This window comes from Rhyacophila brunnea, unplaced genomic scaffold (genome assembly GCF_057557595.1).
Source record: "Rhyacophila brunnea isolate RB1 unplaced genomic scaffold, BYU_Rbru_1.0 scaffold_17, whole genome shotgun sequence".
Classification (NCBI taxonomy): domain Eukaryota; kingdom Metazoa; phylum Arthropoda; class Insecta; order Trichoptera; family Rhyacophilidae; genus Rhyacophila; species Rhyacophila brunnea.
In genome coordinates this window covers 35,754,469-35,771,860 of record NW_028232827.1, presented here as the reverse complement: position 1 = coordinate 35,771,860, position 17,392 = coordinate 35,754,469, and the positions used below count along the sequence as shown (strand labels likewise).

Sequence of the window (17,392 nt, the reverse complement as noted above, 5' to 3'; positions counted from 1 at the left end):
TCTCACGTGATTCGGACATGTGAATCGGCTGCCAAAGCCACTGTTTCTATCGTCCCTTGTTTCTATTGTCCCCGGTCTCCCCATCTCATATAATATTTCAAAATATTATTGTCTATAATATGTCGAATTATTGTTTTGTTACATCGATCACTTTCGAGATATCACATAGAGCGGCGTCGTTATATAAATGCGAACCAATAGTTAATGGGTAAAGTATATTTAACCCAGTTTTCCTCGTAAATACTCCATTTATACCTCCAGTCTATAAAATCCTATGACTAGCACTTATGATCAATGTGGTATTTTTATGTGATGCTCGGAAAATCGGCACTCGATTAAATTTTTCGATCAAAAATGTAATAATTCGGTTGAAAGAGAAAACAAACAAATAATTTCGATTAAATTGATAGAAGTGCAATGCGCATTATAATATAATATTATCCACTATCAAAAATTCCTGACTGTTACCTGTATAAAAGATTAAGAATGAACCTAAAAGAGGCAATGAAATGTGTAATATTTGACAGTATACAAGGAGAGATAAGTAAAGTGCAATATTTGCTTATTTAAAGGTAGACGGAAATATGGTTTGACAGTAAACTGAAAATTATATGATAATCCACATGACAAAAACAGTAACATAAAAAATATTGGGAACCCGTGTTCTAATACGACTATGTCTACCAACTAATAGGTACAAAAGTATATGAGCTATTTTTTTTTGTGGTTTAATGAAATGCTATTAGAATGTATTAGCATTAGTATAAAGTTATCGGTATTACTGAAAAAACTTAATTACGATTTAAAAACGTAAATCATGAAATATTATTTATTAGTTGAGCTAAATTGTGGTCGCAGTCATCCTAAGTCTCTACTTACTCAAATCCCCTTATTTATCATCACAAGACCAGACGTTGAGCAATTACGGGTCATAATACGACCGTGATTGCGAATAAAGGCAGTTAGCTCTAGAGACCGAACGGGTGCGTTTTGCAGCTCCGCGTTAACTATCGAGTGATTCAAAAGATATCTGTTCGACCTTCGTTGCACTAAATCTGTTACGGTTTGAGTGTACATCGCGCCCATCAATCATGCATCCTCAACCTCATAATATATCGCCCATCCAAAAGTGTATCGTACGTTTACTAGTGCGTGAGTGCGTGAACACTTAAACAGTTTCATTGCGCGCCAGCCCTCTCAACATCAAAGGTCAGTGCCTGGTATCCTCATGAAACCCCCCCCCCACCCCCCTAGATCCGTAATCCACCATCCACCATCACCTTCAAATTATACAGTCCACTGCGAAAAGCGCCACCATTTACTTTAAATTAGGTATATATTTGTCATAATTGCGACACACACGATGCACGTTAACATTTAATAGTCGATAGCTCATTTTTCTAAAAACGAGCTATTCGCTACGCAAATTGCGAGCGATGCAACAGACTGTGAAATTTCAGATGCATTTGGAAACTTAACTGGCTTATCATAGAATATGTTTCCATGGAACGAGATACATCTCATGAATTATTCATACCTCAACATTACTAATTCAAAAGAGGGAAATTAGATAACAATTAAGTCATTCACTTTTATCACATAGCCAGTGATACTAACCTATTCTTATGTACCACAATTAAAATAGTATCAATCATACACACCTCTTGAACGCAATTTTTAAATGAGTGCGTCTTGTAACGTGCATTTTGTGTTGATGTTAATTAATACACAGTAAGAGTGTTTTATTTTTCTACCATACATAGATCATAGATAATCACAAAAAAGCAGTAGGTATACCATAAATTATAGAGCATCTTAATATCTTTCTTATGCCTATATGGATAAAAAAATATTAAGTTTGGTGGAAACATTATAGTTTACTTTCATCGATATTGTAAAATGATGTAAGAACTGATCATGGCACCAAAAAGGCGAGAGGGGCTGACAGGGCCCTGGCCTAGGCGTGGTGGGTCGATCAGTTAAGTGAGATAAATACACATCACAAATTTTCCGGCTAGACGGACATTATTTGTATCTACGCCTACTGGATCAATAGTGTTGGTACTAATACGTATAAGAAACCAACATAATCATACAAAGGCTTTAAATAATTTTGTACAGTTCACGCTCATAGCACATACAAACAATGTCAAAACCAGTGTCATTTGATCACGTGACTTGTGACTTTTTGTATAACGCCGAACAGACCCTTAGTTTTGTCTATGTATACATTTATTTATTGTGCCCATTATGTCCTAGTGGCTTAAGCGTCGGCCTATAATGTCGTGGGTTCCAGGTTCGAATCCTAGGTCTGGCAGATATACATATTATTTTTTAATTTGTGTTTGAGTCAGAGTATGGACCTAATAGGTTGGGCAAGTGGCTAACATCCATTTCTCCTAAAAACAGAAATCTGTTAATACAAATCTCCACTCTATGGAGGGCCATATTATTATCTTATTAGGATTCGTCCCGTATTCTCGAGGTCTAAGCGTCCGACTCTCGTGATAACAAAATTATCTAGATCGAGTTCAAATTTCGATTGAGGCGATTGGGCATTACATTTTAAAATATCTATTTTATTGCCTGTCATATATTTTTTCCGTAAATAATAACTAGGTAATTAATATAACTAATATAAAAAGTGTAAATATTATATGTTTTGTTTAATAAAATATTGAAGATGAATAAAATTCAAATTCTAGTATCTACTGTAAATATGGACGGTATCAGAGGACTTGTTTTCAGTTATCTACCATTCATAGCTTACATACCTGCAACAGGCATCCTTAGCCACTTCTTCACAATGTACCTATATAAAAACTTTTTCATAATACCTACCTCCTCAAAATTAAATAAAAACAACTTATCTATTCAAAACAAATATAAGTTTGAAATAAAAAGTCATAAAACTTATCTGATTTAACTTATTCTACGATTAGAATCATAACTTCGTGAATTCAATGAGAAAATATTTTTCCTAAGTCACATTATTATTTGTTATTTGTAATTAAATCAAGCACATTTTTTTTAGTACTTATTCAACGTTTATTATCTGTGTTTTATTTAATTACAAATAATTATTCAAATAATACAATGCAGTTCCACCATGAATTGACAGTTAACACTATAAAAAAAATAAGTCACATTAATTTTATAAATTAACTTTTTTGTCCCATTCTAAGTTAAATACTCTTTAATACTATCGACTGAAGGTACTTAATGGAATTTAAATTTATATATGCTTATCGAGTGTATTATTATTGATAAGGTAGAGGTTTTTTTACAAACACTTCAACTATTCATAATTTGTTTGTTATATATTTTTTTATTGACTTAATAGGTAGTTGATAAAGTTTTTACCTACTTTATTGTATTGATTTGTTATATAAGTTAGAGTTAATTATATTCGTTGTCAGTATATATTAAATTTGCCTTGTTGGTGAGTGTACATAGTGCATGAAGATGCCGAAAGGCGAAACCGGGGTCGCAAAAAAACAAATGGAATAGTACAAAACTTAAATCCATTAGAATTTAAATACACATCTTTTTATTTTTGGAAGGTTAACATTTACCGCGGGAAAGGTCACCACCTGAAAAAGCTTATTATTGTATTTAGTTTGGTTGAAGATTGGAGATGACGAAGAAAAGTTCTCTCGAGCTGGACAGTCAAATCAAGAGTGGCACAAGTTTTCTACTGTACATGTAGAAGGCTGCTACTCAACGACCGAATCAAACGAGTAATGACCCTCAATCATGGCCCCCACATCCTGAAGCGGGCCCCCTACCTATCGTTAAGGGTAAAGGCAGTGTGACGCGCTGCAGTAGCGTTTTACAAAATTGTGTACGCAGTAAAATTAAGGTGTATTTTTAGCGATTTTTGGTATTTTTAATATGTACATCCATTTGAATAATGGAGTTGTCGAGTATTGGCACACAGTTAAAAATTGCATCGTACAACCAAATATTTTTAATTAATAATAACATTGAAGTAAAATAGCGCTGCAGGCGAGCCACACCACGCCCTTCCTGCGCCCGGGCTAGAACACTGTCATGAGCCTCAGATGAATCAGAAGAACATTTGTATAAATAAAGTTATTCTTTTGATGTGTTTTATTGACATTGCTATCAGATTTCAAATCTCACTATCTAGTGTGCAAGACGTATCCGGCAAACATAAAAATAAGGTGTGAAAACTGAAAAATGCAGTCATGTACAGGTATTCGTGAAACGAAACGTATTGCAGCATCATGCATACAAAATCGCGTCCGACTGAGAAGTGTGAGACTGCATGCAATTTATTATTATTCCTGGAACAGCTTTCTGGGTATGCATTTGTGTATGACCAGAAATTCTATACCTTTTCAATCGTATTGGTATTTTTTTAACTTATTATCTCTTGATAGAATATTTTATCAGACTTGAAATAAATACTTATAAATTATGAAAACACTTGTATATGATGTGCATGGGCGCGAAATCCGATAGATGCAGGTTCGTTTCCTGCGGGGTGGGGTGTCTATTACTATTTCAAAAATGATTTTTTCCAATTGGTTATATTATGTTTTCTCAGAAGTGTTTTCAAAATTATGTAGGTACCTATGTTCAATAATTAGAATGTTAAATTCTTAAATCTTGTGAATTATTCTACGAATAAAAAAACTAGTTAACTAACAGTTACATTAAAAAATTTAGAATAACATAAAAAATAAATTGGAAAGGTCTCAAATATATGTATTAGAAAAATCCTACAAGAAATCTTCAACCAAATAGGATTCAAAGCATCATTTATATTGCTATAGTTTTAACCTATTGAATATATTAGGTTATTTCAATTAGCAGAAAACATAGCTCAAAAAAAGACAAGACTTTTAATATTCCTTTCTGAAATCGATATACTTAATCAATATCCTCTAATATACAAAAAGCTCTAATATTTATTTAATTGATTCCTACCCAATACCACAAGTATTATGCACAGATGTAAGCCATCCATAGAAGGCCTTGTTATAATATTATTATACTGTCTTAACTATTGTTTTTACAATATATTTTAGTTTTATCTTTTGAAATGGTTCTTAAGTTTTTATTATGATTAAATTTCTTATTACACGTTCTTATTCGGAAACGTATTCAAGATGAACTTATTGTATGTTTTGAAAGATAATAATTATACAGTGTCATAAATAAATGACACTTGTTTGACTAAAGCGAATAACTTACCGCGATCATTTTCTAAAATAAACATTTCCTTATAACATCTTAATGTTTTATAAACATCGTTAGAAGTAGTTTGGTTATTTTGCTATATTATAATTTAGGGATCCTTTGTTAGCGGAGGGCCATACTCCTGCGTGCACTCAGAGTACCAGTAAATCCATCCCTGATTACTAAGATTGATGATGATAGTTAAAATTTAAAACAGGCTCATGCACCATATGTGTTTACCACTGATTTTTTATTGTAGTGGTGCACACGTGACGATGGGATATTTTACATAATGTCCACAGTAGAAATAAACAAAGAAATATCTGAGAGAATTTTCAGGGAAAACAGAACGGATTATTCGCGCTGCACTTCAACACTATTCTTGTTATTTTAGCGACGATTTAATGCTCATGTACACTTTTAGTAGGTTCCTATGTACTTTTACTATGATCAATAACAAGTAATAATACAAATTGTTATGATTGGTAATCGATTTATTTATTTGTTTGTTATTGTATGTATGTATGTATGAGTGTCAGTGGCGAAGGGTGGAGGTAGGCTGTTAAGATCTGATATACATAGTGAATATTAAACTTTGTCAGTTATACGTATTTGTTTTCATTGAACTAATAAGACAACAATTTACAGACGGTGTTGGTTAATTTTTAAAATTCAATTAAACCTTGCGAAAATCAAGTCATAATAGATAATACCTACTATCAAAAATATTCATCTATCCATAAAATATCTATAATTATGACATTAAATCATACATAATTATAGATATTGTATAGATAGAAATGATAGAATAGAATTTTTATATATTATGGCACGGTTTAAGCAGGGCTTAAGAAATTTAAAAAAACTGACCAACAACACGACGCATAATCTTCTAAATTCAACGAAAACAAATAAGTATGAATGAAAAAGTATGCACAATTTTGTCGGATCGCCCAAAGTATACCAAATCTATTATTGTTTTGTTTAATCAGGGTTTTATTGATTGTTTTAAATCAACCAACTCCATCTATCAATGACTGTGGTCTTAGTTCAATAAAACCAAATACGTATGTCTGACAAAAGGATAATGTGCACTATTTATGTCAGATCTTAACAGCCTACCTCCACCCTTTGCCACTGGTGCCTATGTATGTGACTATGACTTTTAAAGCGTACTGTGAAATAATGGGAAACACAAACAACATTATAATATGTTTGAAATTCAATTTCCACTAAGATTTAAAACTCATTATAACAATGAAATTTTTATACGATTTTTGGATTTTATATATTATACTTTTATAAGTGATGAACATAACATAAGTAAATTTACCCTTTAGTGTCGTAAAGTCAAAATATGTAGTTTTCATAAGTGTGTTGAAGTGATATCAAATAAAAATCTCAAAATTCTTTTCTTTTTAATTAAATTGAAGCACGTCTAATTTAATTTTCGTTAGTCTAGTAGTGTATTTTTCAATATCACTTTCGTATAAAGAATAAGTTTATCAACGTCTTCAACGGTTTGAATAATTAATAATACGTTATTTCGTGTACCACAAAAAAAAATCATCGAAATCAACACTGTTGGTTAATGATGCGCTGCTATTAATAAATGAATCACTCAAGGATCCAATCTGTAAATACCAAATCGTTATTGAATCGAGTCACTTGCAAAAAACTAGAGTTCAAATCACAGGTCGCACGTTCGTAATGGATCCGTTTTCGATAACGAGTCTTTTCGTGATGATCACATAACGATATTATTATCAAAATTACACTCATAACTCCAAGATTTATAGTTTATACCACACACACGGTACGATAGTAGGTATTATAATAAAATTAGTGATCCTACTAGGGGTTTGTTGCTCTTCATAAGTTGATTGTAAGATAACCATCAGTCCATAGTAAGAACGTAAAAAATGATTATTTTTTACATACTTCGTGTGCAATGTTCCCTGTACAGTGTCAATGACATTGAGCTACTTTACAAGCTGCTAGTCGGCGAGCTTAAAAACGGGCGAGTCAGCTAGTTCGATTGTGATGATGACACACAAAACTATCCACTCGCTCAGAAGCCAACAAGCTAGCGAGTTGAAACTGTCATTTTTCGTACTATTTGACCGGGCGTATTGAGTAGTTCGTTTTTTACCGGCAGGTTTGCCACTATCGCTCTACTGCGTAGACGCAGATCGGCCCACACGCCAGCGAGTAGCGAGTAATGTAGCCCGGCCATCAACTTTTCTCGACAGATTGTTTACAATCTGCTTGTTAGCTAGTTCGATCATGACACTGGGCGAGTTTACAAGCAGATTGTAAATTCGCTGGCTAGTAGCTTGTAAGGTAGTTTAATGTCATCGACGCTTAAGGTGTGCGCGCGCACACCTACCAAAATGTGTAAAAGAGAGTTTCCATTGGCAGATTTTGCTCGAATGTCGAATGCACCAAAGCAGTCATTAAAAAAGATTTTTTTGATGAATTACGGATGTCTCGGTTTCATACATTAATTATTCTTGATGAAAGTACGGGTATACCTGTGCAAAAATGCTAATTTTGTACTTCAAATATCGATATAGGATGAATAATTAATTACAAGACTATTTTTGCGGGAATAATAGAATTGTGTTCTTGTGATAGCAATAGCATTTTTTCAGCCGTAAAAAACTTCAGTAATGAAAAATTGTATGTGTGTGTTTGTGGTGGGGGGGATTTAAAATTACCACACCGAGTGACACCAACCCTAGTTACGCCACTGCTCAGATGCGTTGATGATCCGCACACACAATAGAAAAATTAAAGGGAACGTTGGTCGTGTGATAATTTAATTTCCGGAAAACATGTTACAAAACACTCCCATTGTGCATATATCTATATATTGATATAGACGGCGTTTTCATTTCTGAAATCAGGTCTGGACCTCATTTTCCGGAATACTTCTTAGTATCTGTCTAGTACCGTTCAGCGCAATTTTGTAAATAGCCGGATATAACATCGATCTGAGTCAGGTGAATACTGAATAGGCAGGATGATCTAATCGGACAGGTAATCGTTTTTTAACCAGAAACTCTCTCATAGTTAACGCACTGTGATAAGATCCGAGAAACTCTGCAGAAATCTCTCTCATGACCAATTTGTTGGTAAAAATAAGCCTAACTATTTCTCCATTAATCTACAATTCACCAGCTATCAATCCAATACTTAATCGTCCGTTGAAATGTATCACGTTTCGAATTTTGTTAATATTAGACGATTAGCGTCTTCCATTATTGTTTTAGCTGCCACTGGTCTCATCCATCATAATATTTTCTCGTATGTATTAATAATCTGTATGTACATAACTTGATTTCTGTATAGCGTAAGGATCTCTCCAAATTTTAGTAATAACATACACGGGTACTTGCATTTACGTACGTACATTATTTTACTACACTATTATTTAGTATAACTGATTTGAAAAAATAACTTGGGGAAAAACAATACATACCTAGATAAAAATATATGGGTTCACAGAACTAGGCCTTATTTTCTCTGAAAATAAATTTTTAGTAGGCTCGCGATAGCAAAGCCAAGTATGGCAAATTAACAATGCGTGTTTGAAGCCAGAGTACAAATTCTAATAGATTGAGGAAGTGGCGAACATAATTTTTTTTAAACAAAAATCTGTTAATACAAACTCCATCGAATATATCTATATATTATATATATTCTATACCTTTTCGCGAAAACAAATAACCTGAAATCAATTTAAAAAAAATGTATTTTCGAAATTTACATTTGACAGAAATTAAGTCCTTTAATAAGACTTAAGAAAAAGTAAGTAAATGGATATAAACTATAATATTTTTTTTATTAAATCTTTAGTACCTATAGTATTCGAGATAAAAAAAAACCTTTAGAATCTTTCTTATTCTTCCAAAGTGCAACATTAGTAATGTTACTACAAAATATATATGTTACGATTACAGATCCAATAATTTCATAAGTTTTAGAAGTGTCGTGTTACTTACTATGTTGTTATAATACATCGCAATTGCATTGTAGGCATTCTATAAATTCTTATTTTTTAATTGTTGTTGATGGTCAATTCAAAAGTTAAATAATCACTCAATATAATTAAAGTTTTCGCCACTGATGTTAACTTCCCTAATGTCATACGGATATATTATTATAATATACCTCCGTTTTCCTTGAAACCACATACTTATATTACCAATATAAGAAGCTATGTTATTTTTACGAGGGTATGCAGTAGGTTGATTTCGTGATATTTATACCAGCCGAATATTTTCATATTATATCTCACTAGATCATAGGTTAGTACGCCTAATGTTATTTAATCAAGGGGTCATGTCTTGCAATTTTAATCCTCCAATGTATGCCGTTCACCTATGACGTTATGGATTGAAATCTGATTACTGGTACAAGGTCACCATGGTGCTTAAGATGTTCACACGATTATTTAAATAATATCTTCGCAATAAATAATTAATAATGATTTCAAAATATGCACGTTTTTTTTTAAAAAGAATTTTAAGAAAAATACATTCATAAATGTAATAAAAACAACACGATACATACTAAGAGAAAATATAATATTTTTAAATATTCACCGGCCATCCTTATTGGAAAATTATATTGAATTGACAACTGAATTAAATAATTCAACATTGTTTACTACTCACACTCGTACCTAGTAGTGTTTATTACTGTACGACAACATTATTTAGGCGAAAACAGGAAGTCGCCCTTGTCGCGAATAGAATATTTCAGTGTTGTCATTTTTTGAGAAAACATATCCCGCGAAATTAGGTTTTAAGTTTATATCAATTCTATTCTCAGTAAGTTTATAAGTACATTAATTTATAAGTCTAATTATTGTTCAATAAATATCAATAGATTTTTTTTTTCAAATAATTTCACCTCTTAATTATTACTATTATATTAGGTTAATTAATACAGCGTAATTATTGAATTTGGAAGGAAATGTATCATTGAACCCACATTAACTGATAATATTGCTGCAGGTATTTATTAATTAAATAACTAGAACACAAATAGAAATAGACTAAAAAAGTAGAAGTAAAAGATATAACATATTCAATATTATATTGATGACCCAATCACATGTTTTATAATTTACAAATGTCTTTATATCGTATTTTTAGTAAAATTGTTGTAGAAACACATACTGTGAAAATAATTTTCTATAAATTAAATTATATCCACCTTACATAAATTTTAAAACAATATGTACCTACCTACTTATCGGTTTAAAAATACAAGGACAATTCATTAACTAACTAATGATCATTTATACTTAATTATCATACGTCTAAAAATATTAATAAAATAGATTACGATACACATAACTTTATAATATACAAACATAATTTCCAGTATTTGGGGAAATATTTCTAGTATTACAACACTGAATTTTGACATACCTGACATGACAGGAACCCGTAAAATGGGCTTGTTGAAAGTATTGTATAGGCTCGCTTTTTAAATACGACACTTTTTCTTCTTCGCAATAAATCAAAAGTTTACTGATAATAATTCGAGCATTATTTCGTATTGTTTTAGACATCTTTTGAATATAAAAAGCTTCAAATTACGTAAATTGATAGATGCGTCCAATACGAAGTGTCAAAAATGCAATGAATAATTTGGGGGCGTTCCTAATTTGAAACCGGAAGTTCGATTAGCTGTACTGGAGGGGATTGTAGTTCACAGATTTGCCACGTAGCCAAGATGAAGTTGCCGGACAATAGAGCCCACGATGACCAAGTGTCGGCGATAATTTATTTATTTATTTAAAAAAAGACACATTGAGCACATAACAAATTATTGATTCAAGACGTTCGCAATATGACGTTTATAATAAAAAGTACAGGTAAATCAACTTAGTAAAGAAAAAAGAACAATAATTCAAGAAAAATACAAATTAAACGATAAAATAGAATTTTAAAAACAAAATACATAATTGAATATAATTACATAATTTTGAAAATTGAAAAACACTATGCTATAGGCGCCAAACTTATTTGCGACAAATTAAAACTAATGGCTCGTAATACTCTCTGAAGCGCTTTCTAAATGTATGTTCAATAATTAGGACGTTACATTCTTAAATCTACTGAATTATTCGCTGAATAAAAAAAATAGTTAATCAAAATACATAATGCATCGCTAAAAATGTCTACATCTCTAGAGACTGCATCGACCAGCCGCACAGCACTGGCTATTGGTGCCTGGTGAGCCTGACATGAGGAAACAGCTTTCACCAAAAATTGACGGGTGCATAAAATTGATTAGAATGACGTGTGTCCTGGGTTCGAATACCGGGTCTGGAAAATTATTCAATGTTTCAATATAAATCCTTTGAACATACATAATTTTGAAAAACACTTTCTGAGAAGCTACATGCTTGCTTGATTTAAAGATTGATATACAGAGAAGAATTTACAGAGAAGATTTACAAGCTTGATTTAGAAGAGCGATGATGAGTGGGAATTAAAAGTGGCCAATAGTTTAAATTTGTCGCAATTAGTATGTCACTGCGTAGCGTAGAGATAATGCGCAGATGGGACGTAAACCCGGGAGATGCAGGGTTCGATTCCCTGCCGGGGTGGTTTACTTTTTTCAAAAAGATTTTTTCTATTGATCATAATATATTTTCTCAGAAAGTGTTTTTCAAAATTATGTATGTTCAATAATAAGAATGGTACATTCTAAAATCTTGTGAATTATTCGCAAAATAAAAGAAATAGTTAATTATAAATCTTTTGACCTAATAGGTTGAGCAAGTGGCTAACATACATTTCTGTTGATACAATCTACACTCTTTAGAGGCTCACGTCATGATCTTCTTAATATCGAACATGGTAATGTGATGTATTTTTTTAATTTAATAAAGTAGATACGTATAGCAATCTCAAAATATTTCAAAATTACTATGGATATCATAATAAAGTAGATATAAGATGAATAAATATAAATTAACAATATGACATTTAGATGTATGTTAAATAAATAGACAAACATAAATCAACATAAATGGCAAATAATAGTAAAAAAAATACAAAAACACTTTCGATTGATTATAATATTATAAAACTCGTTTTACCAAAATAGCGTACATCTATTCTAATATTTTTCTTTATTATTATCTCTAAGGTGACCTATTGTACTATTACCTTAATTCCAAAAAAGATACATATCTGGGGCTGAGAAGCAGTTGGCGGTAAGTCCACTTTTTTCGAAAATTACTTTTGTTGCAAATTTTTAAATGAGACTAATAGCAACGAGAAGCAGATTGCAACAAGTGCAAAAATGGTATACTTTTAAATATTAATCATAAATTTGTGTGGAGAGTCATCTACCCTGTAGAAGCCGAATGCAGCAGAGTGACATATCACAGTATGCTTCTAAAATATGATTGGCAACATTTTCGTACTGAATGCTTGAAACTACATACCCTAGTAGTGGATTAAAAATAATAGTAGTCCTGGGGTATTCATTGATATTATTATGTATGATTATTTTCATACTAAACGTAATGGATCTCAGGAGGTATTGCAAGACCAATAAATTAATAGTATGTCAACTGGTAATATTGTAGTAGGTACTTAAATCAATATATTGTCGATTCATCAACAGCTGATTCTATGATACAAAATATAAATCAAAAAGATACTCGTATTTTGGATCACGATGTTGATTGAATTATGAAATGACATTGCCTTCATTCATTATTTCAATCAGCCATTAGGTGAATGAAATAGTGCTTATTCATTTTGATCATGTAAAATCTCAGTAGCAGAGTGAAGTAAATCCACTTCTAATTTAGCACTTAATGCTATTTTATATAAAAATATACACTTATTTTTTATATGTTACATTTAATAAAATAAGAACATTATGTTGTTTATACGGAAATAAAAAACATCATTGTCTCATTTGTTATATTTTAGCTTTCAAATGTTAAAAACTGCCCCCTTGAACAATTTCACTTCTGTGACTCACGGCCTTCAAATATATACATCATTTTGTAACACTACAATACTAACAGGACATGCGGCCTAATGCCAGTACGTAGTGTAGCGAAACAATATAGTATTTAGTAATATAAATGAAACAATTACAAACACCCAGACTTTGAGAAAATCATATACATATATTATGACCTAACTGGGTTCGAGCCCGGAGCGCCCGGATAAAAGACCAGCGCCTTACGCACTAGACTACGAGGGAATTTACTTTGAACTCACGCTGACTCAATATTAAAATTTGTAAATTTGCGTGTTTTACCGCCTATCGCTGGTTCTGGCTTATTTTTAAATAATGTTACCTTGGTTTGCAAAGAAGTTAGTGTTTTATAGTCAAAACTGGAAAAAAAATATCGTACTCAACGTTTAATATATTATTAAAATATTATTTATTTACAAACATATTTTTTGCATTCCATTTGTAAATAATCAAGTATATTAATCATTATTTTTTGTCGATTTAACATTTAAAAAAAATGAAGATACAAGATTTGTAATGAAAAAAACTGTTTCGAAAATATGTATAAATAACATTTTATTGATTTCCTGAATATAATGTAATTATTTATTTACCTCTGATGTTGTTAATTTAAATCCGTGTGGGTATTATATTTAATCGACCGTTAGCACTTCATTTCATCACATATTATGTCAACACAATACTAAACCACTACTAAACACTAGAGCATTTTAGTTGAAGTTGATATAAATTTGACAGATAGATTGGCAAAATTCGAATCTCAATATTTAATTTTTATTCGTTGTTTTAAGTGTATTAAAAATATAATGTTGATCACCTCAGTATTCTTTTTTGACATCATTAAAATTAACGACCGACATTCTAAGCACTTTACTTTTTTAATCGAGATATTATGTGATAAAAAACGTATTTTCCAATGCCAAAACGTGATAACACTTATATAGAATGTGAAAGTGCTAAAAGTATATTAATTTTGAAAAAATCTTGTATACTTAACGTTGAACCAGCTTTCAATATACTTGGTATTGGCTTGTTAAGCAGATAGATTTATTTTACCGATTTTTGACTCGATATATATATATACACCACGGCAAATCTATTTGTGACGAAGTTAACTAGTGTCTTAGCTTAGTGATCAGAGCACGTGGACATGAATTCCGGCGACGATGACCCCGGTTTAGAGAGCGTGGCAGGTCGACCAGTTAAGTGAGATAAACACACATCACAATTTTCTTTAATAGTAAAACAGTCGATATTTAATTAAAGACTGTTCATATTATTTACAAATATGTGTCTATATTATAATGCAATTCGGTGTGATATGATGACTGTTATAATTGAATGATAATCCACGTGTAGAAATTTATTTAGTGTGTTTCCAGGCTAACAAAAATGGCTACCTTATCAAATATATTGAAGGGTTGGATGTAACTTGGCTACCACAAAACGGGGTCGCTTCATAATATAATGTAGAGTGCCGATAACTCAATAATTTAACATTTAACTGGATTAATTTAAAAATATTAAAAATCGCTAAAAAATACACGGAACGCCCTTAACTTTACATTAGTTCTGAAAAAATAAAATATAACCAATAGAAAAAATCTTTTTTGAAAAAGTAAGACACCCCGCAGGAATCGAACCTGCATTTCTCAGGTTTCGCGACCATGCACATAGACCACTATGCTAAAGGCGCCACACTTAATTGTGACAAATTTTAACTAATAGCATTTAATACTCTCTGAAGCGATTTCTAAATTGAGCTACTAGACTACTAGAGTATTACGAGCCATTAGTTAGAATTTATTGCAATTAATTATGGTGCCTTCAGCATAGTGGTCTATTTGCATGGGCGCGAAACCTGAGAGATGCACGTTCGAATTCCGCGGGGTGTCTTACTTTTTCAAAAAATATTTTTTTCTATTGGTTATAATATATTTTCTCAGAAGTGTTTTCAAAATAATGTATGTTCATTAATTAGAATGTTACATTCTTAAATCTTGTCAATTATTCGCTGAATAAAAAAATAGTTAATTAAATATATTTTTATTTTAACATGATAAGATTAATCAAATCATTGTGATATGGTATGGTATCATAGTTGTCAACAAAAAAAATAAGAAATATTTTATACGGAAGAAGTCGGGAGATGAGTGTGTACGACGGAAATGAGTTATATTGACATTTGTTATGTCAAACTAATCGCAATACATAATATGTATTATATTTGCATAAATGACTAGGAAAGGGTATGAGTAGAATCGATGCAACTGAATTTATAAATCTGTAAAACTCGATCTCCATTTAGCTATCATGTAAAGTAGTAATTGTCTATATATACTTACTTACATAGTAGCAATCAGTGGCGAAGGGTGGAGGTAGGCTGTTAAGATCCGCCATAAATATTGCTCACTAAACTTTGTCAGTCATACATACTTGTTTTCATTGAAATAAGACTACATTTTACAGATGGTGTTGGTTAGTTTTTAATATTCAATTAAACCCTGCAAAAACCAAGCCATAATAGATAATAGTCAAAAAATACTCGTATATCTATAAAATATCTAAAATTATGTAATTAAATCATACATAAATTTGGATATTTTATAGATAGAATAATAATTTTTATCTATTATAGTTTGGTTTAGGCATAGCTTGATGAATTAAAAAAATGAACCAACAATATGTGTAATACGTATTCTTAATCTAACGAAAACAAATAAGTAAGAATGAAAAAATGTGCACAATTTTGTCATATCGCCTAAAATATACCAATACTATTATGGCTTGGTTTTCGCAGGGTTTAATTGATTTTTAAAACCCAACCAATACCATCTGTAAATTGTAGTCTTATTTCAATAAAAACATATACATTTGACTGAAAAAGGTTAATGTGCACTATTTATGACGGATCTTAACAGCCTACCTCCACCCTTCGCCACTGGTAGCAATAGCATTATAGGTACATAGCAAAATATGTTGTATAAAAATTGCTTTGAAAAAAAGTTCTCGCTTTTTATATTATTTTTCAAATCGGACAATAATCCCTGGTGTTTTTCAGTATTTTCAGTAGGTAGGTACCTACTAAATAAACAAAGTGCTAACAATTTATTTGTTGATAAAAGAGAATTAATCTTTAAAGTTTGTTTACAGAAATGTTTAAACAGTATTAATAAAATAAGTACTCACCGCGTAAAAAGAGGGACGTTCATTACATCGTCTTTGTGGATCCGAAGGAATCTCGGATTCGGGCTGAAACGGAGAAGAGAAAATTTTATATAAAAAAACATAATCCAATAAGGAAAAAAATTCAATTTGCTTGACTGGGCACAAAGACAGCACGAAAATGTGTACAAACAACAAGGAAAATTCAATAATCCCTTTGAAAAGATTTTCGTAATTCAATTTTGAATGAGAGGGAGCATGGTGGAAATTGCAAATTAAATTGGTAAAAGATAGTTGGGTACGGATATAGATATCTGGATGAAAAAAATGTTCGAAACGATGTTATTAAAAATAATAATGTTATTAACAATCGAAGTGGTTGTACAATATCGAGATCGTTTGGGTAAAATGTACCTAATGGGGATTTAACTAAAGACTTTTATTGATTTCATCATATTTTTAACTAGAATAGCTACTAAAATTACATTGGGTTAACGATTTCGATATTCTAAGAACTATGTAAATGGGAACAATCTGTAAATCAAGCGACACTCATGTATAACTGGGTATTACATACCTAGTAGCTATAAAGTTGGTCTTCTTTGACCAACGTATACTATAATAATGCTGTATCGAATATAAACTGATGAATTAATAATTAATATTCTGACTGTGTTGAAAATTATTTTGACGTAATATAATATACATAACTATTGAATCCAATCCCGAGCCAAAATTCTGATCCCGGGATTTCGGGATTACAATTTGACAATCCCGGATTGGCATTTTTTTTCCATTGTTAATATAAAATTTTTATATTAATAAATAACATTGATAAAATCGGTCAAAAATAAATTTAGTATAATTTATACTATTTAAGACATTTATTGTTAATATTGTATACGTTCAATCTTGGAAATACATAAGTATATTGGAGTAAATAATATTGTAATATAAATAATAATGTGAATTTAATATGAGATTGCTGTTT

General features: G+C 31.1%; 1 long non-coding RNA gene across 2 annotated transcripts in view; it reads right to left on the bottom strand.

The window, feature by feature from the left end:
* Positions 1 to 17,392, bottom strand: part of LOC147074004 (uncharacterized) — a 745,768-nt gene that overhangs the window by 248,371 nt on the left and 480,005 nt on the right. For both annotated transcript variants that reach the window (XR_015070354.1, XR_015070353.1), the window contains exon 3: positions 16,426 to 16,488. This is a non-coding gene — a long non-coding RNA (uncharacterized LOC147074004). The remainder of the gene's footprint in view (positions 1 to 16,425; positions 16,489 to 17,392) is intronic.